Source organism: Hakea prostrata, chromosome 2 (assembly GCF_041222555.1).
Source record: "Hakea prostrata isolate BN-2017 chromosome 2, UWA_Hpros_2, whole genome shotgun sequence".
NCBI lineage: Eukaryota > Viridiplantae > Streptophyta > Magnoliopsida > Proteales > Proteaceae > Hakea > Hakea prostrata.
This window is the reverse complement of record NC_142601.1, coordinates 37,449,747-37,477,654: the sequence shown is the minus strand read 5'-3', so window position 1 is coordinate 37,477,654 and position 27,908 is coordinate 37,449,747. Positions and strand designations below refer to the sequence as shown.

The 27,908-nt window shown below is 39.4% G+C and overlaps 1 non-coding gene across 1 annotated transcript; it reads left to right on the top strand.

The window, feature by feature from the left end:
• The first annotated feature begins 11,531 nt into the window (after positions 1–11,531).
• On the top strand, positions 11,532–11,638 carry LOC149024297 (small nucleolar RNA R71). The gene has a single exon (XR_016171892.1). It is a non-coding gene; the product is annotated as a small nucleolar RNA R71 (small nucleolar RNA).
• Positions 11,639–27,908: the final 16,270 nt, after the last annotated feature.

Sequence of the window (27,908 nt, the reverse complement as noted above, 5' to 3'; positions counted from 1 at the left end):
GGACAAAGTAGGACCCAAAAAGGCCACCGCCCTACCAATTGAAATAAGGGATGATCGGGACGAGGACATCATGCAAAGGCCCGAACCAGTGGAAAAATTAGAACGTATATGCTTAAAACCGGAGGATAATGTGAAGTTTACTTACATTGGTTCCGAACAGCCCGAAGTTTTTAAAAAGGAACTGACAATTTACCTTTGGGAAAACATAGACGTATTCGCATGGTCAGCCAGCGATATGCCAGGAATTGACTGAACTCTGGCCGAACACAAGTTATGGCTCAATCCCGATTTCAAGGCTGTAATTCAAAGGAGACGGAATTTTTCAATCGAAAAACATGATGCTATCTAGGTGGAGGTGGAAAAACTAGAGAAGTCTGGTTTTATCAAGCCCATTAAGTGCCCAACGTGGTTGGCTAATGTTGTAATGGTAAAGAAGCCCAATGGAAAATGGAGAATGTGTACCGACTACACCGACCTCAATATAGCATGCCCAAAGGATTGTTACCCTTTGCCGCGAATAGACCTCTTGATCGACGCCACGACAGGATATGAAACATTAAGTTTCATGGATGCATATTCCGGATACAACCAAATCCTGATGAATAAGGAAGACGAGATATTCACGGCATTCATGACTAATCAGGAAAGCTATTTCTATAGTCATGCCATTCGGTTTAAAGAATGGGGGGGGGGGCTACATATCAAAGGGCTGTAAACAAAATCTTTAGCAACCTTATCGGCAGGAATATGGAAGCATACGTGGATGATATGTTGGTAAAAAGTCTTTTATGAACAGGTCATATTGAGGATCTTCCTGAAGTATTTTCTGTCTTAAAAAAGTATCGGATGAAGTTAAATCCAGAGAAATGTGCCTTTGGGGTTTCTTTGGGAAAGTTTTTGGGATTCATGGTTTCTCAAAGAGGAATCGAGGCAAACCTTGCCAAAATACAAGCACTGATTGACATGGAGTCCCCAAAAACAGTTCGTGACATACAGTGTTTGACGGGACGAATAACAGCTCTAACTTGTTTCATATCGCAAGCAGGGGAAAAATGCTTACCTTTTTTCTAGGCGTTGAAAGACCTGAAGGGAAATAAAGAGGCTCATTGGACGGAGGAATGTCAAAAGGCATTTGAGGAATTAAAGAAAAGACTCGGACAGCTGCCACTACTTTCTCGACCCGAAAAAGGTGAAACCCTGCAAGTATATCTGGCAACATCACACTTAGCGGTAAGCGCAGTCCTCATTCGGGAAAAAGACAGAAAACAATGGCCTATTTACTATGTAAGCCATGTACTCTTGGATCTTGAAAAAAGATATTCGGCGATCGAAAAACAGGCGTTGGCCCTCATGATAACAGCCCGCAAGTTAAGGCCATATTTCCAGGCTCATCCGATTGAGGTACTAACCAATTTCCCTTTGAAGAAGTTACTTTTTAAGCCAGACTTGTCGGGGACAATGGTCGCATGGTCGGTCGAGTTAGGGGAATTCCAAATAGACTTCAAGCCCTGAACGGCTATAAAGGCACAAAGCTGGCGGATTTCATAGTAGAATCCGTAGTACCGAGCGAGGGGGAAGAAGAGCCTACTGTGTCTAGCATGTGGCACGTTTACGTTGACGGCTCAAGCAACAAATCTGGTTCAGGGGCGGGCATCCTATTAAAAAGTCCGGGAGGATTCTTAATCCGGTATGCTTTGAGATTCGGGTTCCAGGCAAGCAATAATGAAGCCGAATATGAAGTTCTTATCGCAAGGCTCAGGCTAGCAAGGGCGCTGGCAGCAACCGAAGCAACAATATACAGTGATTCCCAACTTATCGTCAATCAAGTAGATGGAGAATATGAAGTAAAGGAGCCACGTTTACAGAAATACCAGGAGCTGGTTCGGATCCTGAAGAAAGGATTTAAGAACATCAAAATATGCCAAATACCTCAAAGGGAGAATTTGGTAGCGGATGAACTTTCGAAATTGGCAAGTGCTAAGGAAAAAACCTTGGGGCCATCGGTATACATTGAGGAATTAAATCTCCCAAGCGAAAATGTAGAATTCGTATCATACATCAAGAGTACAAGATGTTGGATGGATCCAATCATCGAATACATACGAGATGATAAACTCCCCGAAGATATAAAAGAAGCCCGATCAGTTAGAAATCGCGCAGCAAGATTCACCATCCATCATGGAAGATTATATCGCTAGTCTTTCGCGGGACCCCTACTCAGGTGTATCGGCCCAGAAGAGGCCGTTACATCGCTGGCTGAGGTTCACGAAGGTATCTGTGGAGCACATTCGGGAGGACGAACCCTGGCACATAAAATCCTTCGCCTTGGATTATATTGGCCTAAGTTACAATATAATCCAAGTACGTTCGGGAGTGCCCCCAATGTCAGATACACTCAAACGTGCCCAGACAACCGGCTACAATGCTTACATCAATACTTAACCCAATTCCCTTCGCAATGTGGGGAATAGACTTGATGGGAAAGTTTCCGCAAGTAGCAGGAAGGAAAGAGTATTTAATCATGGCAATCGATTATTTTACAGAGTGGGTAGAGGCCGCTCCGCTGACATCAATCAAAGAAAAGCAAATGGAAAAGTTCATACGAGAGTCAATCATATTTAGGTTCGGGATTTCCAAAGTATTGGTTACCGATCATGGAACACAGTTTGACAATCCCCAATTCGAACGCTTTTGCAACACCTATATGATAGATCATCGAATGTCATTGGTAGCATACCCTCAAAGCAACGGGCAGGTAGAAGTCACAAACCGAACGCTATTGGAGGGAATAAAGAAGAGGCTTGAGACAAATAAGGCCTTATGGATAGAAGAACTTCAAAATGTACTATGGGCATACCAAACAAAAGTTCGAACCCCAACTGGAGAAACTCCGTTCAGATTAACTATGGGGCGGAAGCACTGGCTCCAGTAGAAGTAATGGCAAGAACCATTAGAGAACGAGAATATGAGGAGCAGGCGAATATGTTGGATAGCCTTGAGCTATTGGATGAAGTACACACACGCGCAGTAGCATGAACTCAACAATATCATCGGAAGATAGCTTTGTACTATAACGCTAAAGTCAAGAATTGACAATTTCAGGTGGGAGATTTGGTTCTAAGAAATACTCTGGCATCCGACCCACGTCACCAGAGAAAGCTGGATCCAACATGGGAAGGACCTTATATGGTTATAAAGAAGCTTGGTCTGGGAGCATATAGACTAAAACATGTGGAGACCGACCGCATTCTGGATCGATCCTGGAATGCAAGACATTTGAAGAATTTTTTTTTCTTGAAGTCAAATTCCATTTTCCTTGTTTAGCAATTTTGACCTATGATTATTTAATGCAAATGAATGCTTCCTTTCTAATTCTTTTTGATTAAGGGACCATATAAAGCATAAAGCAACGTACATTCAAAATCAAAAGAATCATCAAGGCATCGGGAAAACACCTTCGGGTAGTACCGTATGAGACCTTCGGGCGTTCATCCAAAATCAAAACAATCATCAAGGCATCGGGAAAACACCGTCGGGTGATACCGTATGAGACCTTCGAACATCCCAAAGTATTCCCCGGAATTTTTGGGTAAAGGCATCGGGTAGCACTAAATGGGTCCTATGAACGCCACAATCTTTTAATGAAAATTTCGTGGCCATAGGCATCAGATAATACCGAATGAAACCTGGAAAATTCACGAAAGTAAAGAAATTTTTGGGGATCGGGTATAATTGAAGGTACACCGAGTATAACTTTTGTATCCTTAGAAAAATTTCTTAAAAAACTTTCACAAATCAAAAATGGTAGAGAAACTGGCTAAAACCAGTATGCTTGATCCTTTATTCATATATGAAGACCGAACTAAACAACAGTCGGTAGTTACAAGGCATTCTAATATCTTGGACAAGGAACATTTCAACAGAAAAAACCAAAGCTTGACCAACAACTGGGAGGAGTAGCCCGAATCCATCAACCAACTTTTTCAGGATCCTTATCCTTCAATTGACAAAGAGACCTCATCTTCGGTCGCTGAGATAAGAAGGAAAAATAAATCTGGCAAAGAAGGGCTAAGCCCGATCTCCTCTTGTTCTTTGGATCATTGTGGAAGAACGATTGACGCCCTCCGGATTGACATTTGGAGCGTCAACTTCTTCCTTGTTTTCTGCAATCTCCTCTGATATTGAAGAAGCAAGAGGTGAGTCGTCAAGGTATAGCATGAGGTCTGGATTAGGAGTCGGCAGATCTTCTACATCTTCGGCCCATTCAGGAGGAGGAAGCCCTAACTTCGTGAAGACTTCGGGATGGCACAGGAGCTGATAAGGAGCCGTGTCAAAATTTGGATTCCTCCTCAAGATTGATTCAAACACCTCATTCTGACCGTCCCGATAAGCATGATCATTCAAAATATCCAAAAGATTACGAAATGGCTTACTGTGTAGATATTTACGGACGCATGCCCTTCGGGTTTCGGCAGGGATAAAATCAAGACCGGGAGGAACTATTTGTTTCCGCAGCTCTTCAACCTTGGCTTCGGACTTATTTAGTTCTACCGAAAGATTAACAACCCTTCGCTCAAAACCACGAATTTGTCCGTGGGCGGTATCAAGAGCATTAGAAAGATGCAAAATCTCGGTATTCCTTACCTTTACCTCTTCCCAAAGCCTATCCCGAAGGCGGGCGATCTCCCGATTCTTGGACGAAGACTCAGCCCAAACTTTGGATAGGTCAGAGTGCATTTTTCCAATTCGGTAGGCTGCCTCCGCTTGTTTGTGGAAGTTATCCACATTACTCCTGCAACAAAACATTTTCAGAATAATCAGGAGGCATAGACTGAAGTGATGAATGGACTCAAAGAAACTCACATCACCAAAGATTTAAGGAAGGCGTCATCAAAAACAGAGTCAAAAGCTCTGCTTTCAGCCGGAGTTTGGGCCAAGCTGCTCCACTCCAACACTCGATCAAAACTACCGGTAACACGATCTGAGCGTTGCAACTTCCAGGGAGGCCTATAAATGTCCTCAAAAAGGAAATGGCAAGGCTCAGGAAGCTGCTCTTCTCTGGATTTCTCTCGTCCTGTACACTTCGAGGATGTTGCAGTAGAAGGAGCATCAGAGGGATCCATCAGCAATAACAACGTTTTTTACAGGTTGTTGGTTTGAAACGCCAAAGGTTCACAAAAAAGAAGCAAAAGCCAGGGTTTAAATAGACATAGAAGCCATGGCACTAGAAGGACGATGAATAATCCAACGGTGAACATAAGGCGACGCTTCAAATTTTGGTGATCCAACGGTGAAATTCCAAGGACGATTAAAATTTTCGATCAATGGATGAGAAACAACGGCAAAAGGGAGATGATTGCAACGAACGGTGGATATAAAAAGACGCTTGGATTACCGGACATCGAGGATTTAACATCTCTTCACGTGGCGAAAAGGCGCCAATTACGAAAATCGGCGGATTCAGAAGATAACCGTCAATCAGAGCATTAAATACCTGAGTGACGTTTGACGTTCCCTATAATGATAAAATTCCAGGATAGGCTGGTAAATACATTAACTGCTTGAAGACCGAACGCTGACAAGGGATACCCGAATCGTCCGAACATCAAAACTGCAAATGATTTGGGTAAGGGGGCATGGAAGTATCAGATAACAACGGTAACTCCAACAATTTCTCAGTTTATGATTGCTTATGTTCCGAATTATACAAGTTCGCGTTCGGATTATACTGGAAAAAGCAACCAACAAAATAACGGCAAGCAACAAGCCTGAAAAGGCACCAAAAAAAAAAAAAAGGGAAACATTTACATATTTGCAGAAGACTAAGGGTTATGTTCAGGATCGACGTCGGGAGTTCTTTGATCGGAGACACCTTCGGGAATTTGTTGATCCAACTTTTGAGCAGAGGGAATATTATCCGCGGCTTCTTCGGCATCCAAGGGAAGAGCAGGCTCATCATCCACATATTTGCAAATAACGGTATGGCTGGGGTTGGCCGATGGAGGATTGTTCTTTTCAGCAACCCAGGGCGGAATAGGAAGATCCAGATCCACGAAGAACTCCTCAAAAATCAAATCATTATGCTCCTCGATCGGGAAGGACGGGTCATTTGTGAGAATACTTTTCCACACATCTTTAACACCCTCCCGATAGGCAACAAGATTGTACAGATTGAGCAAATCACCGAAGGGCACGCTGTTTAGATATTTTAGGATACATGCTTTCCAAACCTCAGGACCTTCGGGAGAGGCCACGAAGGCTAGTTTCTCTTTCAACTCCTCCTTCTCTCGAGTAAGACCCTCGATTTGACATTCGGAGGATCGAACGCTGTTCTTCAACTCCGCCAATTCTCTCTTTGAGTCCTCCAACCGGGCCTTGGCAACTATAAGCTCACCCGAGACCGGACGAAGACGGGACACCTCTTCCTCTAGTGTGGAGATTTCCCCTAATCTTGTAGCAGCAAGTTCCTGACTGAGACGAACGTCTGCATGCAAATGGCCGACTCTCAAATTTGCTTCCATCTCCGATGGAAGTTCACTGTTAGAACCCTATTGCAACAACATAGAAACTAATAAGTTGCTTGGAGAGGTCATGGCCAAAAAGACGAATATAAACACAAACTACGGAGTTCCACAAACCTGATATTGGAATTCACCAATTCGTCATCAGGTGTTTCGTTCAAGGTTATCCGATCGCAGTGGGTTCGGGCATTGACAACCCAGTCTATGGACGCCTCAGTATTCAGGAGGATGAGATCGCGGAGAGTCACTTTCCATTTGGGAACATAGATTTCCCCTTGGTCAACTTTGCTTCTCTTCGAAGCAGCATCATTGGTCAGGTCCCTTTTTCTTCTAACAAGGGTGGTATCGTCATGGGTAGATTCCTCGACAATCACTAGATCTTTCCCCCGAGCGGCACGGCCGGGCCTAGACCTTAAAAGCCCCCTCGGAGGAGTAACCCCTTTCGGGACGGCAATGGATGAGGCCCTCTTCGGTGATAGGGGAGCATCAGTAGTATCTCTTCTCCCCTTTCGGGGAACTCTCTCTTCGGCCTTAGCAAGACTTTGTTGGGCCAGAGACTTAACGACATTACGGTTAAATTTGGGAGGCATTGCATTACGAAAAGAGTAAAAGTTATTATAAGAATTCCCAATATTGATCGTGTCGCTAACCAATCAAAAATAAAATCCTATACTAATCTAGCAAGCAGAAAGTACGGGGTCGAATTATGGGGAACTAAAAGGCTAAGTTACTAAGATTGAATTTAACAAAACTAAATTTAAACTAAATCTATTAACTAATGTAAAACGTTAACTGTGAATATGTGAAGATCTTTGGGATTTCGAATCCCCAATGCTTTTCCCTAATCGATATAACTCTACACTTCAAAGTAAATTAGGGATGGTCTTCCTAGATATGCCCTATCTTCGCAAGACTATTGTCCTTCGCGGAAGCTTGGCACGCTTAGTTCGCTGAGTTATAGAACATCTTTGGCCAAACTCAAACACAATCAACTAGAAGATATAGAACAATCAACTTAATGAAATAAGCATGGTTCATCTACATCCCAAAGCAAAGGAACTAGCTACTCATTATTACAAAGTTCATAAGAAAAATAAAGATGAAACATAGGGATAGAGAGAGAGATGTGGTCTTCTTCTTCAGCAATGAGAGAGATGAGAGCTGCATTCGCCGTCCTCTTTTCTGTGGTTGGCTTCTCTTTTATGTCTCCCGCACAAAATGAATCCCCCCTCTTTACCCATCGATTTGACCTTTATTCTTTCGGAATTTGGAAAAACTCAAAACTGGAAAGTTGTAGATATTTTCAATATCGTTTCATAGAATCTTGAATCATCGAAATCCAAGCTCATAAGAGAGAGATATTCCCAAAATACTGAAGGTAGGTCTGTTTACCCGATTTTCAGATTTATTACCAATTTTGTTCCTTAGAACTCCACCTATTTCCAATTTGACTAAGATCTCACTTTTCATGATTTCTTAAGCAGCAAGATTGAATGCCATGATTTAAAATCCACCAATATCTAATATATTTGCCAACTTTACTCCATATTATCTCTAATATCCAAAATCTCCTTATTCCTGAAAAATACACAAAAATACTCAATTAGATCTCTTTAATTAAATAAGTATGGGTAATTAAATCAAATAAATAATGGTAAATGCATGCTTATCAAATACCCCCACACTTGAGTGTTTGCTAGTCCTCGAGCAAAACAAAAAAAATAAAACTAATACAGAAAATAAAGAAAGAAAAACCTAACTCACTTTAGTAGGAATCACGGTTGCACTTAGCATGTGCAACAAGCCTTTAAACCCCTAGGTTACCCTAGTGGACGAGTTGTGTCTCATGAGTGTTTGCAGAGAATATACACACAAAATTCTTAAGTGCTCTTCTAATTATTCTGGCAGTAGTAAGAGTAGAAAGATAGATTCCAAGACAAAGACACGCCACTAAAGATTGACACCCCCACACTTAAGCTCTTACACCCTCTCTTGAGTCTAGCTCTAGGCAAACAATTCAATCGAGAAGTCTCTTCTTATCTTCAGTCTACCAGTTCACCCTCAGATAAGACTAAACTATGTACCAAATAATACCAAGAACTCAAGATCTAAGCAATATTGACCTTCTTAGACATTTCACCTTTATAAGCACATTAATTCACTTCTTTCTTTAATGGTCACAGTTCTAGTCCGTGCAATGTCTTGCCTCTTAAGCTTTCTAGATGGCCTATGTAACGAGTGTTGGGTCAGCCGCTCTCAAGCCAGATGGCTTTAAGGGACTAGGTGTAGAATACCCCTCGAACTTACTTACTCAAGCCAACTAGGCTACAGGCCAAAACTGGACCAAAGACACCCCAACTGTTTGACGCGAAGCACGGTGTTGGTGACACCGAGACCCGATTACTAAGAATGAGGTCTAACCTTTAAACTTTAGCATTTTTTTTCTTTTTCTTTTTTCACATTATACTTCAATTCACTTCACATTTAAATAGTCTAAAATCGGTCTCAACTTGTCACCATAAGCACAAGGCAATACAAGATAATTAGATGGTCAAACCTTTTGGACTACCTGGAATTCCTATTTTCCGATTCAACCTCGGTCTCAAAATGTAAAACCCATTACTATTCTCTCAAGAGGGTGTTCATTACATCAGATGGGATTTCTAAAACACTTAAACTCTCATTTTGTATCTAAGCAAGGAATTAAAACATTTATCTTACCAAAGCCAGAAAAAATTGGGCACTTTTTATCTTTGTGACAATGCTCTACCAACTATCAACAAGTCTTACTCGAGTTGACACCCCCCACACTTAAATTATGCAATGACCTCAGTGCATGCAAAAAAAATAATAGAAGAAAATAGAGGAAAGAGTGTACCCGATGTTTGAAATCATGATAAAACACGCAACAGTAAAACCTAACAACAAACAAAGAAAAGAGAAGAAAAAGAACAAGAAATAACATCTATACAAATGGGTTGCCTCCCATAAAGCGCTAAGTTTAGAGTCTTCAGCCAGACTCAGTAAGAAGCAGCCAATGGAGGTGGAGGCTCAAATCTAAATGTGAATGGTGACTGCTCCAAAGAAGTGGAAGAGTCCAACAATGTGTTGACTTCCTCAATATTTAAGTTAGATTCCCCAAATGGCAAGCAATGTTGTAGGGGATCATCAATAAGCATGTTCGGAGTATAATCAACCACTACCTCATCAATAAAGTTAATCGCAAAGCACTCCCTATTTGAGCTTAAGGATGCATTGAAGATGTTGACTCTAAGTTTCTTATTGCCAAATGATATGTCCATGACACCCGATCTACAATTGATGTAAGCAGTCGCAGTGGCTAAAAAGGGCCATCCAAGAATGACTGGTGGTAACTTATTGGTAGTTGTATTGTCCATATCTAGGATCAAAAAATCAACAGGAAAATATAGATTCTCAACCTTTACCAAAACGTTTTCAAGTAGCCCACGGGGTCGTTTGATTGAACGGTCTGCCAATTGTAGAATCACATCAGTGGATTTCAAATCTCCTAGACCAAACCTATCATAAACTGAACCGGGTAAAATATTCACACTAGCTCTCAAATCAAGCAATGCTTTACTTATGGATAAATCTCCAATGACACATGAAATTAAAGGTGTACCTGGATCTTTAAGTTTAGGGGGCAGTTGGTTGGAAATTACCGAGCTGACCGATTCAGTTAGGTGCACAGTTTTAGGTGTTTGAGTCTTCAACTTACGCTTTTGGATGCACAAATCTTTTAGAAACTTAGCATAAGCTAGGACTTGCTTGATAGCATCTAATAGTGGGAGATTGATACGAACTTGTTGGAATAAATCAATCATCTCATGCATCTTAGCATTCTTTCTAGAATCTGGAATTGAGGACTCAAGAGCTTCAGGGAAGGGGGCTTTGGGAGTGTAAGATTTAGGAGTAGAACCCTCTACAATCGGAATGTGCAACCCTTTACAAGGAAATTGATGGGAAATACTCACAGGTGGTGTTTCTTTACTAGGCTTGTGTGCATCATTGCCAGTCTCATGGGTCAAATCAACCTCTTCTTGACTCTCAAGATCAATGGGCAATGGGCAATGGGCAATGGCTTAGGAGTAGGCAAAGGTGCATAATATTCCTTCCCACTGCATGTCACAACCGAGACTGCTTGGACTTGTTCTTTCCTAGACCCAATTTGATGATTAGGGTTACCTATTGGTTGACTAGGTAACTGACCAACCTCCCTCCTACTGATGGCATCATCTAGTTGACCAAGTTGAGTTTCCAATTTGTTAATGGATTGAGAATGGGAATGCAACAATTGAGTGTTTTGCTCTAAGCCACTAAGTGCTTTTAGTACCTTATCCTCAAATGATGAATTATGTGAGGGTTGTGAAGATGATGGTTGCTCATTCCTATAGGCATTATGGTGCATATTAAATGGAGGTGGCCTATAAGGTATTTGATTAGAGGGATTGGGCATTGAGTTTCGCCATGAAAAATTGGGGTGGTTTCGCCATCCTGGGTTGTAGGCATTGAAATATGGATCATTCCCCCAATTTAGAGACTCCTTGGGCCAAATGTGCATGCTCCTTAACAAACTCAGGGTATTGTGTAGCCAAATAGCAGTCAGTGACATGATGTGATAGGCTAGAACATAAAGCACATGCTTCAATCTGATTAGGTGGAGAGAAACTTGTAGGAAGTGGAGATGGGGTTTGTTGTCCTAATGACAAGAGATGGTCTAATTTCTTTGATAGCAAGTCAACCTTAGTGCTCATCTCAATGGTAGGATTAATCTCATAGAGACCGCTCCTCTTTGGTTGCCCAATGGATGGAATCTCAGTCCTAGCTGTTGAAGCATGGTGTTGGGAATTTTCACTAAGGGTCTCAAAAAGTTCCCATGCCTCATTCTCATTCTTGTGCATGAAAGTCCCACCACAAGAAGAATCAACCATTTGCCTATGTAGGTCTCTAAGGCCATCATAAAAGCATTGAACCAATTGCCATTTAGGAATAGCATGGTGGGGGCACTTTCTAAGTAATTCTTTTAGTCTTTCCCAAGCCTCATGAAATTGTTCTCCTTCTTGTTGGGAGAAACTCGTTATCGCTCTCCTAATGCTATTGGTACGGCCAATGGGGAAGAATTTTTTAAGGAACTCCTATTGCATTTCTACCCAAGTGGAAATTTTAACATTGTCCAAAAAATGAAGCCAATGCTAGCTTTATCTTTAAGGGAGAATGGAAAAAGAAGTAATCTTAAAGCATCAACTGAGAGGTTTTGAATTTTAACTGTGGAGGACACCTCTAAAAACTCATCTAAGTGCTTATAAGGCTCTTCATTGGCAAGTCCGTAAAAAGATGGTAGCATTTGAATCACACTAGATTTGATCTCATATTGAGCCGCCTCTATGTTAGGCAACTTAATACAAGAAACCGGAGTATATATCGTAGGAATGAAATGCTCACTCAAGGGCCTCATTGGAGGCTCATAGTTTGCCATGGTTCTTTGCTTTCTAAGGTTGGCCAAAGTCTCGTCTAACTCTAAGTCAAGTGGAGTCAACTCAGGGTTTAGGGACCGACGACCATGCATACACACAGAAGAATAAAAAAAAGAATAAGCTAAATAAGTAAAATTAAAAGAAAATAACTATAGCAAAAGGGAGAGTTTAGGACGTACCTAAAGCACAATCCACGTGATCTTTCGAACAAAAGTTACACATGTGGGATCTGAGGGATGAGGATTTTTAAAAATTAACCTAAACAACCCAACTAATGCAAATATTACAATTGAAAAGTCCTAAATACAATTATATCTAAGAAAGAAAAGATAACAACCTAAACTAATTATCGAATCGCTACTCTTGTAGTTACCTACAAAACAAAAGAAAAAGAGATTAGTTAAATAAGCAAAGAAAAATAAAAAAGAAAAAACACTAAAATTACTCTAAAAATTATGCCTAATTGACAAAAATCAATCCTAGCAACCGTGCTTTGGTTCCCCGACAACGGCGCCAAAATTTGATCGTGTCGCTAACCAATCAAAAATAAAATCCTATACTAATCTAGCAAGCAGAAAGTACGGGGTCGAACTATGGGGAACTAAAAGGCTAAGTTACTAAGATTGAATTTAACAAAACTAAATTTAAACTAAATCTATTAACTAATGTAAAACGTTAACTGTGAATATGTGAAGATCTTTGGGATTTCGAATCCCCAATGCTTTTCCCTAATCGATATAACTCTACACTTCAAAGTAAATTAGGGATGGTCTTCCTAGATATGCCCTATCTTCGCAAGACTATCATCCTTCACGGAAGCTTGGCATGCTTAGTTCGCTGAGTTATAGAACATCTTTGGCCAAACTCAAACACAATCAACTAGAAGATATAGAACAATCAACTTAATGAAATAAGCATGGTTCATCTACATCCCAAAGCAAAGGAATTAGCTACTCATTATTACAAAGTTCATAAGAAAAATAAAGATGAAACATAGGGAGAGAGAGATAGATGTGGTTTTCTTCTTCAGCAATGAGAGAGATGAGAGCCGCATTCGCCGTCCTCTTTTCTGCAGTTGGCTTCTCTTTTATGTCTCCCGCACACAATGAATCCCCCCTCTTTACCCATCGATTTGACCTTTATTCTTTCGGAATTTGAAAAAACTCAAAACTGGAAAGTTGTAGATATTTTCAATATCGTTTCACAGAATCTTGAATCATCGAAATCCAAACTCATAAGAGAGAGATATGCCCAAAATACTGAAGGTAGGTCTGTTTACCCGATTTTCAGATTTATTACCAATTTTGTTCCTTAGACCTCCACCTATTTCCAATTTGGCTAAGATCTCACTTTTCATGATTTCTTGAACAGCAAGATTGAATGCCATGATTTAAAATCCACCAATATCTAATATATTTGCCAACTTTACTCCATATTATCTCTAATATCCAAAATCTCCTTATTTATGAAAAATACACAAAAATACTCAATTAGATCTCTTTAATTAAATAAGAATGGGGAATTAAATCAAATAAATAATGGTAAATGCATGCTTATCAAATACAAAGGAGAAGGGCAGAAGCTTTTGAGCGCTCACCATAACTCAAACCCCAATAGCGGAGGACTGCCTCATACTCCATGACATATCCATGGATTTCGGAACGCCAGGGAATAGATCTAATGACTTGAATCGCATCTCTATCGCGATCGGAGGGAACCGAAAGACGGTTGATATGGGTATACGAATCCCGAATGTTCCATTTCAATGGAAATCCAAGGCAAGATTCGGGTATTCTACAAAAAATAAATTTCTCCCGCCATCCTCTGTTGTTGGAGGGGCAAGTACCCTCTGCGAGGAATCCCCCTTCCCATTTCAGTTCGACTCTCGAACGCTTGGAAAAGAATAGGGGATTCGACTTATTCAGGATGTGGAAATGGCGAAAAACACCCAATGAGGGGGGTATTTTAAGATCATGGCACAGCCCCAAGTAACCAATAATAAGCCTCCAGCTATTCGGGAGAAGCATGCCTGAGCAAATATCCCAGTATGTAAGAATTTCGGCGATAATGGGAGAATAAAACGGTATTCGAGCCCCACTCTTGAAGGAATCGTCATAAAGGGAAAACTCCCCGGGAGGATCAGAATTAAGCCTTTCATCCTCGCCCGGGACATGAAGAAAGCAGGAAGAAGGAATTGAGTAATCAGAATAAAGTTTAATAAGACCGTCCGGGCGAACGGAAGATTTTACATCTGAGGGTTCGGTAGAAGGCCTCTTGGATGGATGGATGTTCCTGGCCGGTGGTCTTTTAGTTATTTTCCTTCTCTTTGAGGAAATTCCTCGGATCAATGGGACATTACCAGAAGGATCCTTGGGGACAGCAGAAACAGACTGAATCCAGCCTGCGGTTACCCTAGGCCCCTGGTCATCGGAAGATTCGAGGGAAGCGGTTGGGGATCTAAGTTCAGCAGACTCTTTCCCCGAAATCAAACGATCGACAGAATCACGATCGGCAGAATCATCATTAGAAGTCTGACCACTACCCATACTAGAAAGAAAGAAGTTGAAACGAAGAAGGAAAACAAGAGCAAGAAGAAAGAACTTACTTGTGATTCCTGAAACTCTAAGTAGACAAAGCTTGGTTGTTGGTGAGACTGGAAAACCAAAGCAGGAGCTTTTTCTAAAAACATGAGGAGATGAAGGAGAAAAATTATCTTTTATGGATTAGAAACATGAATATAATTGGCGGAGAAAGGCGCACACCGATCCGCCCGGAGGAAGTGAACGCTCAGGATTATCATCCATCAACGGCCGATAATCCTCGATGGTTCAAAAATCATCATTATGGCTACAAAAGCTAGGGACGTGACGGTTTGCGGTAACTGGACAGTGTGCATACGTTCCCGATTGACACGTGGCCACTATGCACAATAAACGAAGCGTCCAAAGCATTTCGACGGCACCTCGTTGGCAAAAGGTGTCAGTAATATTAACTACGAGGTTATTTGTGACTAAAAACAAAAATCTCTTGCACTTACTCACATTCGGACGAAGCATCGATCCAAACCAAGCATCCCGCATCTAACTCGAATGCTTGGCCTGTGGGGCAAATTGATACGAGGAAAATTGCACCGAACGTTTCGAACCGGGTTCATAATCTATGTTCTGGTCGAACCGTGATGGGGACTTACTCAAACCCTAATTTAATGATCATAAGGGCGCCGCAGATCAATTAATAGCCCGGTACAACTTCCCGAATATTATGGTAGGAAAGGCTAATTTGCAGGAGGTGACTATCATGAAACGGAGAGGAAATCGTGCCAGGATAAATATCTACTTACGGCCTCGAATATCTAGGGAAAAACCTAGAAACGGACGGTCATTAAAGGAGATCAAGAAGCCGTCTCAACGGTCGAAGATTAAAAGTAAAATCTATATAAACCAAGGACGAACAACCCATCAGGTATTTGAATCGTTTCCTAATTACATATTTGTTATTCCTATGCTCTGCGATTAGCTAGAGCTTTTTGTGATCAATCCAATTATTGACTTAAGCTTCGGAGGTGACCTCCCGACCTTAGCAGTCGGGCCACGTCTAACGTCATTTTTGCAGGTCATCTTCACGGATCTATAGGCTTAACAATTTCCGGACGCATCAGTTGGAATTGAAAAACATTACGTTCGATGGATAATTACTGATTTCCTCTGAAACTATAGTTTAATTACTCCCTAATCACCTATAATTCTTAAAATTATTAATCTAATTTAAGATTTTGTCTGAAATTACTGATACCTATTGTACTGTTAAGTTCTAGTTAACTGATGATGTGGCATCTTTGTATTTTAGAAACCTCAAAATAACCTTAAGGTTTGTTACTATTTATTCTTTTCTTTTTTTTGTCCAATTTGTTACTATTTATTGATCTCATCAAGATTTGGCTCTTTGAAATTTAAAATGATAATATAAGGACAAAAACCAGTACTTCATATGATTTTTCTAAGTGAAGGTAATTTTATCTCTTGGTTTTTTAATTCTAAAAGTGAATGGCAAAATGAATATTGCACATCCAACTTTAATATCTGATACGGAGAAAATATGATCGAACTTGGTTCATTCTTAATTCGACCCTCGACTCCGGTCGGGACGAAGGGAGTCGACTCGCTTCCGAGCGAGCCGGGTCCAGAGCGAGCCGGGTCCAGAAGATAGCTTGCTGAGGAAGAAAACTAACTCAGCCACAAGCACGCCCTAATCCGATACTTTCGGAATAGGTTAATCAACCTAATGACGGCTAGCAGAATTCGGCAGTTGTCACTCATTGCTATCATACGGATAACCATCAGATAACAATCGGGTTATCCTAGGAGTCATCTACTAGTCCAAACTAGTATAAGTCTATCACTCAATGGATCTATCTGTTAAGATCCAACGACTACCCGAAGAAGGCTCAAATACATCCAACGAAGGAGATTTGAAGGTACACTCTATATAAGACATCACCTACCCACAAGGTAGGGACGGACAAAAACACTCAGATGCTTACTATCTGAATCACATTCTTGTTATTCATTCCTTAGCTCTGTGTTCTAGCAGAGCCATTTGTGATTAAGTTCATCAACTGACTTAGCCTTCGGAGGTGGACTCCCGATCCTAGCGGTCGGGCCACATCTGACACTTTATTTTGCAAGTCACTCTCAGGAGATCTAAGGGCTGAGCAGATTTTGGACGCATCAATATCATTTTAACACCATTAGAAATGAGAGAGACAACAGTAATTTCATAAAGAGTAGAGTTTTATTAGTAATTTAGCTATAATCCAAATGGGCAACAATAATTATCATTTGGTTTTCTACATTTTAAATATTAAAGTATGATTTAGTACATGAGACTTTAAAAAAAAAAAAGAGGCTTATATAATATATGTATTAATTGCATCTTTTATCATAAATTTATCGTTCTAAAGAATATAAATTATTAAATGCCAATTTGATCCATAACTGTTTTCAAAAGTTCTGATCACAATTCTTACCAAATAGCCAAAATTATGTTCAAACGATTTCCGATTATTAATACATAGAGTCCCATAACCATATCTTGAGTTGGTACGAAAATGGGATCTCTAATAGCTGGAGACAAGAGATTCATATGAAAAAACATAAGTAAACGAGCCTCCACTTGTGCCTCCAAAGATAAAGTTACATGAACAGCCATTTAATCCCCATCAAAGTCTGCGTTGAATCCCTTACAAACTAAAGGATGTAAACAAACAGCACGTCCTTCCACTAAAAGGGGTTGGAATGCCTGGATGCCTAATCTATGCAAAGTGGGTGCTCTATTCAGCAATACAGGATGTCCTTGCATAACTTTTTGAAGTATTTCCCATTTAATGATTTTGAGAAAAAAATGCCGTTTTTAGAAAAGATAGTTATTGAACACATGCTAAGACTTTTTTCTTCTTCTACTCTTTTTTTTTTTTTTTTTTTTTTTCCTTTTTTTGTGGGAAGATAGAGGGGTGGTTGGTTGAAGGGAGGCACTAAGGGCCAAAAAAGATTTTATTATGTGGGAACACTAAAAAGAAGACCTTGTTCATGAATGACAATCTTTTTTAGGGGTGGCCCCTAACCTAATAGCCGGTGAATTACAACTCTGGTCTATAAGGTATCAAAATAGTATCTCAAAAAAAAATTGTTAACGTTGCATCAAAACAATTATCTTCCCCCCCCCCCCCCTGGCCGATTATGCTGGTGCAATGGTATGATGATAAGCATGTGAGTTATGACAAGCAGGGGTGTGAATGTAATTATAAATGGGATATGTGAGGGGACTTGAGCAAATGAAGTTGGCATTTTAAGATACATCTTATCCATCTTATACATAGCATCATACTAGAGTGCATGATTAGGGATAATATGACATTCTACAACCCTACCAATAGGAGTGACGGTATTCGATGACCCGCAGCCCGCATGTATTTATGTTCTTGCATTTTTTGTTTTGAGATGTGAGGTGCTAAAGAAGTAGAGGGAGAGGTGCTAATCGAAATGAGGTATTAGGGAAAGAATAGTGTACTTGTGGGCTTCTCAAAGTGACGGCTGAACCTGTGAGGGGCCACAAGGTAACCCTACATCCATTAACTATGTTATCAAGGGCTTTCCAAAACGATATCCAAATCAGCGAGGGGTATCGGTAACCTTAGTAGCTTTATGTGAGGGTTAGTGTCCATGTTTCCCAACGTAGTAGAATGATAAGTAAATGATCATTACATATGTAGGGATTTCCCATGTCTGACCTTAACCAAAAAGGATAATAGAGAGACGGCTAACTCCTGGTGATTGAGAAGCATGTGTTATATGGATTTGTGCAGTTGTTTGTGGGTTTCAAAGTGCCATGAGGGTCACATAACAACAAGACTCCATAAACTGAACTATGACATTTATGTTTCCAAAGCGAATGAAGGGGGATACAACAGCTTAATAGGGTTAAGAAAAGGACCTAAACCCCATAGCAATAGCCAAATCCATAAGGGGTTGGTTCCAAACAATAGATGCATGAAAGTATTGATGACATGTTGGAAAACATTCACTCATGCACTTGATTTGTTTCTGTATTCCCCTAACGAGTTCAATGGAACTTATCCCTTGGGAGTCTCTTTTTAGAGGGTAACATAGGTGTAAAGCATGCAGAAAATCTGGAGGCTAGCCTGAGTGAGGTGGATGGTGGAGGGGGAGATTTAAGGAGATAGAATTGCCCTACATGATGTGTCACACCCCATCCACTGGTATCGGTCCCACCCAACAACCAATGGGTGAGATCCACGGTTTAGCCATTAGTGATAATAAATACACATAATAATAATTCAATAACAAAGAACAATTTAATAATTAAATAAAATGATATACAAGTGTCCAGAATCCAATGAGGAAAGAATATAATTCAAGGAATGAATAAAATAAACATGTCCAAAAAGGTTATCTCAGCGAAAACAAAAGAAAATCAAAATTTAAATTTTATTTTGTTCTTTCTCAAGGTTGGCACTCTTCTCTTCTAGTTTATCGATGAAAGGAGTCATGAAACTTTCCTTCATCGACTTATCAAAATGGCAAACTGCCTGGATGTCACATCCACCCAACCGGTCCCTATCTGGCATACCTGAGTGTGTGATCCACAGCCTCAAAAATTAGTATTGAAGAAATCGACCTCCTACATTCTCAATAATATAATCAAGAACAAGACTAAATCAATGTTATATTATATTAACTGAAAGATCAAAATAAGATTAAAAAAAACACATTTATATATAATCAGAGTGCGGAAAAAGAATGATACCAATATAATAATCAAACGTAGAGTGTAGCGAAAAATCACTCTATAATATAGCGGAATTGTAGATCGAAAGTAAAAAGAAAGATTACAAAAAATTCCCAAAAGAAAAAGAATAGAAAAGAAGTAATCAAAACTAAACTAGTGTCTCTTCAAGCCTATAAAGAACACTTCTAAAAGTATAAGTCTCAGTATCTAGATAACGCTAAACTAGCACATGGGTGCAACTAATCCTGGTACGATACACCGTCACCGTGGAATTATTTTCCGTCGTAGTCACCGTAGCCAACACCTTGGGCGTAGTATATATCATCCGATTGGGCTTCATAATACTGGCTTTCATAGTCATCAGTACCTGCAGATAAGTCTAACTATGAAACCCAACCCTAACCTTGACCCGGAAACCCTGTTGTTTGTAGGTCCGACAACCCGAAGTAAATCAAGAAGTCAACTATGGGCCATCTCAGTGGAAGACTTGGTGTTTGGATTAGAATCCATGAGGGTTGATGGCAGTGTTCCATTTATGGAAACTTGTCCAGGTCTGAAAATGAAACTGCACCCTGATGAATATGGAATTAGTTGATGGACTTGGAGTACTCTCTAACTTGGTTCGAAGGCATTTCTACATACTAGGTAAGCCACTTGGTGTGTGTGCAAAACCCCTTCAAGTTTGGATTTGATCTGAGCCTTCAATTCCCTATTTTGGACTTGCTGTCCTGATTGGTCGACTGCTTGGTCGACTGGGCCAGTCGACCAGTGGGATCTGTTTTTTTGAATTAGGTCTTGGCTTCTCTATTTAAGCCCAACTTCGAGTCTAGTTCGTCTTTTGTGCCTCCAAACTTCCTGGAACGAACCAGAGCTCTCCTCAAGTCACCTCCTCTGCATCCTTGGTGGTTTTCTTGTCGGATCTTCGTCAAATCTCTTGCATTTGCATCACAAGGTATGTGATCATCGTCCTCTCTTCTCCATCTTTGGTTTTCTATAGTTTTTCTTTCCTTTTCTGTTTGAGAACAATGGAGTTGATGTTGCATCTCTGTTGCAACCATCACTTTACTCATCTTCTCTCTTTTCCTAAGGATTTAAAGTTTGATGGATGATCTTCATCAAGATCATCACTTGCTTTTGAAGGAAACCATGTCTTCATCTTCTTTCCTTTTTAGATTCAAAGTTCTTCAATTTTAGATCTAATTTTCTAGAAGATCTATACATGCCTTTCATGAATTCTTTATCAGATTAGTAATCCATCATTCTATAGTTTCTCTTCCATGAATTTGCCATGATTTCTCCAAGAACCTTGATTGACCTATTTATGGTAAGTTTTTGTTTCCTATTTTGTGACTTGAAGACTTGATGTTATTAGGGTTTTGAAGTCCTATATAGACCAATACACTATCCCTGCATATTCCCTCTTGTTTGATGTCAGTTTGAATCACAAAATTCGGATTTCGAATTAGAAACCTCTGATTCTGTCTGTCACTGACTCTATTGGTCGACTGATTGGTCGACTGAGTCAGTAGACCAATCAATCGACCAATGAAGACAGTAGCCTTTGTTTTGGTTTATTTTTGGTTGATTTGATTCCTATCTTCTGGAGATCTTCCCTAATAAGGTATGTACACTGTCTAGGATCCCCTTCCAAGTTTAGAAAAGATCTTCGTTGAGTCTCGAGATTTTGTGCGTGTTATTTAAGGTAAGGATAGTTATTTCTTTAATTACATAGATTGCATGATTTAGTTTCCATATTTGAATCTTCCTGATTATTTCCATAAATAGATTCGTATATTGATGTACTACTAATGCAACTACTCTAATTACAGTAGCATTAGTTGTTTATATTAATTAGTTCATGTATGACTTTACTTGCCAATTATATATGAGTTGGATCATGTTCTTGATTACTTTCTATATGGGAAGTTACCATATTTGTGGTATGATTGATTTATGGTTGTGAATGATTAGGCATGGTTTGGAAAGGGGAGGTGTCCTTTTGACACTTCTGTCCTTGGACATTAACGGGAATATTATGGGATGTTTCCGGAGATGCCCTTCGACACCTTCCTAAACTGTTGGTTGTCATACCTAGGGCTATCTAGAAGTGTTTGGCTAGGATGTCCCATTATATCAGACCCTAGTCGGAAAGGTATTGAGACCGAACGACCCGTGGTAGCAATGGGGACTCATGGGCGCTCAAGACCGGTAACCAATCCGTGAGAGGACATGGATCACATTGTGGATACTCGAAAGAGGCCATTCATTGGTAGGGTTACATATGGATAGACTTGGGCTCGTAGGCGCTCAAGACCGGTAACCAACCCGTGAGGGGACATGAGAGCTTCTGTTTACCATATGTGGATAACCAATAGGGTTGATGAGTCCATAGTCAAGGACTATGAGGACTCTAGTGTGAAGGATACCGGAAAGGATCGCCAAGGGCGAGGAATGGACGTATCTGGAACTGAGTTGATGAAACTAAGTAGAAGACTCGCATTTGGCTAGGTTATAACCTTGACATGCGCCAATACTTAGACCAATGGTGATGTCAGAGAGCGGTGACCTAAACCCCAACCATGGGATGTCCTGAGGGATGCTAGACCCACTACCAAATTGCGTTGTGTGATGAGACCTTCCCAAATACGGTGCTATGACTTAAAGCATGTCTGCCAATAGAGACCAGCATACATAGAGTTAGAATCATAATGCATCATATGTTTCATATCACATTGCATCATACTTTGCTTTGAAATCCTGCCATTTATGTTATTATGGATTAACTGCCTTACTGGGTTTCTTTTGAAACTCACTCCTTTTGTGCTATGTATTGTTAGATTTCTCTATAGGCTTAGAGTATTATGATTGCTCGTACGAAGAAGCGCAGAGAGAGGAGACATATCTCCAAGAAGGTTGTTTTTGTGAAATTTAAAAGTAACCGCAAGCGCACGGTATCGTGTAGCTAACGGGTCGATCTCAAGGAGATATAACACTTAGAATTCAACTTCTTAATAGTAATGTGAGAGTGGAATAATTCAATTTTTGTTAACTAATTAACTAAACTAAACGATCCTAATCTATACGTCTAATGCAATCGAATTGAAACGAAAAATAAATTAAACACAATCAATGCATAAATAAAAGACAGGAAAAAAAATGCAAACAATAAAAATAAAAAGGAAAAAAAATAAAACCAGTTAGTATGTTAAAGTAATAAGTAAAATTTAGTTCATAGTTAAAATGCAGATGCAACACCACTCGTCACCAGAAGCAGAGGCACGACTGTAGGCTTGCTCCGGTTATGTGGTCCGAGATGATGAATGAATAGGCAGAAAGTAAATAACAAAGCAATAAACAAAGCAATAAAATGAAAAGGAAGCCTTAACAAAAGAGAGGCACGACTGTAGGCATCTCTGATCAAGGATCCAGGGGAAGGGAGAACAATAAATAATGCTGAAACTAAATCCTAAATTAAAAATATGGAGGGGTAGATAGAAGCGGGAATGGAGGGAGGAGAGAAGATTAATAAAGAAGGTTACTTACTTGCGAATTGAACAAACGATTCGAATCTCAACCAACCCTAACAACCAAATCTAGATCTAGAATGATCTAAATCTGCAATTGCTAGACCTAGAGAAAAACGAATCTAAAAAAATTGAAACTTGAACTTGAATTGCATTACATAAAAAGATTAAACCTAAACATTGAATCTAGAAATTTAAATCTCACTAATGCAAGCAAAGAAAACTAAAGAAAGCCTAAATAAACTGAAGAGAGAAGAAAGAATGCCTCTACTAAGCTCTAGAACATGTTTTCTTTGATGGAGTATGCTCTCCTTTTATAGAGTTTACATGAGATATGAAGCACGGCTGAATTTGAATAAAACTCAGGGTTTCTATCTGATTCAGCCAATTAGGGTTTTGACGTACTAATCGCGCCAACTTAGAAAGATCAGATGCATAATTCCACCGTTGGATTTGAGGTTTAAGTAGTCGTGAAGCTCTCCTCCAAAAATCAGCACGATCGGACATCGGATGACTGTTCGATGAAGGGTTTGATCAAAACTGGACAGAGGCATTCAAAAACGGGATTTTTCCTCTCTTTCTTTCTGAATATAATTCTTTTTCCTCATTTTCTTTCTTTAATTAAATCCAAGATAGGAGATAAGATATTGAGGTATGAAAGGAATCTTTTCCATTTGGACTCTCTCAATAATATCTCTGTAGATTTGATTTAAAATCGCAGCCGTAGATCAAATTTGCTTTCTTTATCTCTTCAATATTTCGGAGTTGGCCCATAATCACACATCTCTAGCCCATCATGCTCCAGATCAGTCCATTTTCGCATTTGAGAATTTGAATGGACTTCTTGATGTGTAAAATAGCATGATTCAAGCCCAAAACTCCAAATATTTGCTTAAATCTTAAAAAGTCCTAAAATCTGCAAAAACAACATAAAACCCAAGGTAACTCCACTCTAAGTGTATAAAATGCATGCTTTTTCCCCTAAGATTTCACACATAAATGTGTTCATCAGACTCCCCCACACTTAGACAAGCAAAAATTAAAGAAAAATACAAATGTAGGTAAGAAACTAGTGCAACAAAATAAATCCTAACTCGCTTTCGTAGGAATCACGGTTACACTTAGCATGTGCAACAGGCCTTTAGACCACTAGGTTACCCCTAGAGGACGAGTTTTGTCTCGTGGATGTTTGCAGTGAATATACATCCAAAATTCCAATCCAGCTCAAAATAAAACATTGCAAATTCCAACTCTAACAATTGGTAAGTACTCATACAAGATCAATAGCTATGACAATTTTTCTCACCATTGATTTAAGATCCCCCACACTTGAACTTTATTACCCCATATTGATTCTTGAGACTTAGCATATATCTTAATCAAAGACTCACCTTATATCTTTCAAGTACACCTCCCCTTTAAGCAAAACCACTCATAAAGTAAAGGGAGCAAGGACTAAGGTTTTGAAGTATTTTTGACCAAACAATTTTACCAAAGCATTGATGACACTTGAATTTATTTCTCTTTTTTTCTTTTGGGTAGTGAACTCTACATTACTCCACTACGGTTGGCTTGAATGACATGGTGGAGCAGACACCAGAAAACCAAGTTACTTTGTAGCTTTGCTTTGCATATGCCCACATAGACAGTGATGCGAGAGTTCTTTTCAATAATCTCCTTCCTAAGAGTTTCAATCAAGTCACCTCGATTCCTGAGTCGGAGTGCCCTATCTAGTTCTAAGGAATTCAACTTTTACTTTCTACTCTTTTTTTTTTTCTTTTTCTTTTTCTTCTTTTGTCATGCCATACACAAAATTGATCTCAACTTCTAGCCAAAGAAACAAGGACCCACAAAACTCATAGATGGTTCAACGCCTTAAGTTAAGGGCCTTTTATTTTTCTAAGGAAAGTCTCATCTCAATATATATACAAGTTACCTTCCTCTCAATAGGGTTTTTATGTGTTCATGATGGGTACCAAAATCACTCTCATTTCACACATCATAGCAATTGAAAGAATATGTATAATAACCAAAAGTCAAAGTTAAAATCTACTACGCAGCTATACCTATCATGGGAACCTTTAGTCTTATCTTCAATATCAATGTATGATGGGGAAGGCACTCCAAATAAGAAAAACCGTCAATCGAAAAATCATCTCTAAAGATCTCAAGAAAAACATTCACAATGTTAAAGAAAATTCTCATAATACGTTGAGGTTCTCTAGAAGGTTTTGCATCTTTCATAAGATGAATATGATGTTGTTCAATGGAAGAGCTTAGACCTTTGATATGAGTGACAAACCAACCCAATGCTTCTCTATTATCATTCAGCAGTGTGATCAACTCTTCTGTTTTGTCAGAAGTTAAATCAGAGACAACAAGGACAGGAAGAGTATTATCTTGTTCCAATAAAGCAAACTTCAAATTAGAAGGCAACTCTTTCAATTCTAGCTTGGGGGGTTCAATTATTGAGGGCTTGGGAATGGAGATAGAGATGGATAGAGATTTAATAGGCTCCAAAGGTGTGTGAAAATTTAAGACTTCAGAAAAGAAAGTTTCACAATCATCATCCAACATATCCATAAATTCTTGAAATTCATAATCAAAATCAATCTCAAAGTTGGTAATCACATCATTAGGAAAATCAAAAGATTCCTCAAGCATATTGATCTCTTCTTCTATTTGTTGTTGTTTCCCTATCCTAAATATATTAAACTCCACATTTCGATTTCCAAAAGACAACTGTAAAAGACCATTTCGACAATTGATTAATGCATTACTAGTAGCCAAAAATGGTCTTCCTAAAATTATTGGGATTTCATCCTTGATTGAAAAAGATTTAGTATCTAGCACAATGAAATCAACTGAAAAAATAAATTCTCCCACTTTCAGTAAAACATCTTCAACCATCCCTTTAAGAATCTTAACTGACCTATCTGCTAGGCATGAGATGGAGGCATAGCATCAATGGATGGTTAAGAAGATCATGGGTTAATCATGTGTAGACACTTGGAGTGGTGGTTGCAAGGCTGCAGCACCATTTCCAATGTCTCACCAGCAAGATGGGAATAGAAAAGAATAGAAAATGGTAGGATAGAGAGTGGAATGGTGATTCATACCTTGGTGTGGAAGATGTAGACAAGAATCAATAGTAAACAATGAGTTTTTGATGAGGTGCCCTTTACATTAGCCAAGGAGATGCTTTGGGAAGCTCTCCCCACGATTTCAGGTGAGAAAATGATTGCAATAGGGCTCAAGGCTCGAGGTTATAATAAATAGAATGGGAATATTCCATGGAATCATTAACATGGCAGACTGGGAAACTTTGGTCGATGGTTTTGGTCGATGGCATCGACCAAAATGTTTCTTAGCAGAAAAACAGGTTTAGTTCAGCAACTTCAAGTAGGGATTTGAAAGGCTATAAAAGGTCAATTTGAGTGAGGTTTTCTTCCACAATTCAATCAAGAAGTCTAGTTTCGGGGAATACCTTCGGATTGTGAACAGGAGGTCATTAGGTACATCAACTAGATTAATCTTGTAAAACCCAGCCCTAATCTTGACCCGGAAACCTTGTTATTTGTAGGTCCTGTGACCCGAAGTAAAGTAAGAAGTCAGCTTTGGGCCATCCCAGTGGAGGACTTGGTGTCTGGCTTTGAATCCATGAGAGTTGATGATGAAGTTCTATTTATGGAAACTGAATCTTGATGAAGATTGGATTAGTTGATGGACTTGGAGTGCTCTCTATCATGGTTTGAAGGCATTTCTACCTATTAGGTAAGTCACTTGATATGTGTGCAAAACCCCTTTAGGATTGGATTTGATTTGGGTCTTCAATTCCCTGTTTTGGAAGCTGTCGCATCTGCATTGGTCGATTGATTGGTCGATTTGGACCGATCGACCAATCCATCGCTCGACCAATGAGTCTTGTCTTTGGCAATTAGGTCTTGCTTGCTCTATTTAAGTCCAATCTCGAGTCTACTTCGTATTTTCTGCCTCCAAACTCTTTGAAACGAACCAAAGACCTCTGCAAGTCATCTCCCTTGCATCCTTGGTGATTTTCTTGACGGATCTTCGTCAAAACTCTTCCTTTTGCATCAAAGGTATGTCTACACTCTCTTCTTCTCCTCCATCTCTATTTTTCTTTCCTTTTTGAGTTGAGACAGTAGAGAAGATGCTGCATTCTCTGTTGCAAACATCTCTCTACTCATCCCTCATGATCTTCCTAAGGATTAATGGCTAATGCGATGATCTTAACCATGATCATTGCAAGCTTTTGAAGGAATCATGATCAAACCATGATCTAGTCTTTGTTTATCTTTTGATTTGAATTCTGATCTCCTTGGATCTACTATATTGATCATGTTAGTAGTCAATTGCTGTGTTTTCTTTTCATGATCCATGATCTATCAATCTCTAGTTGTTTCTCTTCTACCATACCATGTTTTCTTCATAAATCATGATAGTTACATATATGGTAGGTTTTGTTTCCTTATTTAGATTTATGCTCTTAGGTCTATTTTTTTGAAGATCTAAGTATGCTTTTCATGATACCTTTACCTGAATCAATGATCCATTCTCCTATTGTTCTTGTCTTTGATTTCTATCTTGAATTCTTCAAGATCCATGATTGATCTAATTATGGTAACTTTTTGTTTCCTAATTTGGATCTTGATGACTTGATTTGATTTGTGTTTTGAGATCCCCTGTATGTTAGGATACTACTAATGTAGTTTACCCCTTGATTAGTACCCTTTTGAACCACAAAATTCGGATTTTATATCTCAAAACTCTGATTTTATAGGCTTATCGTCTGCATTGGTCGACTGATTGGTCGACTGGACCAGTCGACCAATCCACTCGACCAATGAGTACAGCAACTCCAGAATTGGTCTGTTTTGGATGTTTTGGTATCTTTTCTGTTAGGGATCTTTCCTAATATGTTGTATACACTTGTTTAGGACCTTCTTCTCAAGTTTGTCAAGATCTTACTTGATTTCTTAGGATTCCTTTGCGAGTTATAAAAGGTAAGGATGGTTACTTCTTTAACAACATAAATTGCATAT